The following is a 1,000-nucleotide window of genomic DNA, read 5'->3' on the forward strand; positions in this document are numbered from 1 at the left end:
GGATGGATTCACAGCTGAATTCTACAAGACATTTACAGAAGATGTAGTCCCTATACTCCTCAAACTCTTCCATGAAATTGAAAAGGAAGCAATCCTTCCAAAATCATTCCTGGAGTGAAGTATTATACTGATAGCAAAACCAGAGAAAGATGCAACAAAGAAAGAGAATTACAGGCCAATCTCCCTCATTAACATAGATGCCAAAATCCTAAATAAAATCCTAGCAAATAGAATAAAGCAAAGCATCCCGAAGATCATACATCATGGCCAGTTAAGATTCGTCCCAGGCAGGCAAGGATGGTTCAATATTTGAAAATAAATAAATGTAATACAGCATATGAATAGAGCGAAAACTAAAAACCATATGATCATTTCCATTGATACAGAAAAGGCTTTTGACAAAGTCCAACACACATTGATCTTCTAAGTCCTACAGAAAATTGGAATAGATGGCCTCTACTTCGATCTAGTAAAACCCACTTATGAAAACCCAATGGCTAACATAATCTTAAATAGAAAAAACTTAAATCTTTTACTGTTAGTTCTGATACAATAGAAGAATGTCCCCTATCACCACTCCTATTCAATATAGTGCTGGAATCATGAGCTACAGCCATTAGACAAGAGAAAGAAATAAAAGAAATAAGAATGGATAAAGAAATTAAATTATCTTTACTTGCAGATGACATGATACTTTACTTTGAAGACCCAAAAAACTCCACCAAGAAGCTACTAGAATTAATGCAGAAATTCAGTAGCATATCAGGTTATAAAGTCAATACCAAAAAGTCAAGAGCATTCCTCTACACAGACAACAAACACACTGAGAAGGAAATTATAGAAACAATACATTTTACAATAGCACCAAGGAAAAGGAAATACCTTGGAATTAAATTAACTAAAGAAGTCAAAGATCTTTTCAAGAAAGTTACAGTATTCTGACAAAAGAGATCATCGAGGATTTCAGAAAATGGAAAGATATTCCATGTTCCTGGATAGG

This window comes from Octodon degus, unplaced genomic scaffold (assembly GCF_000260255.1).
Source record: "Octodon degus isolate 3935 unplaced genomic scaffold, OctDeg1.0 scaffold00012, whole genome shotgun sequence".
Classification (NCBI taxonomy): domain Eukaryota; kingdom Metazoa; phylum Chordata; class Mammalia; order Rodentia; family Octodontidae; genus Octodon; species Octodon degus.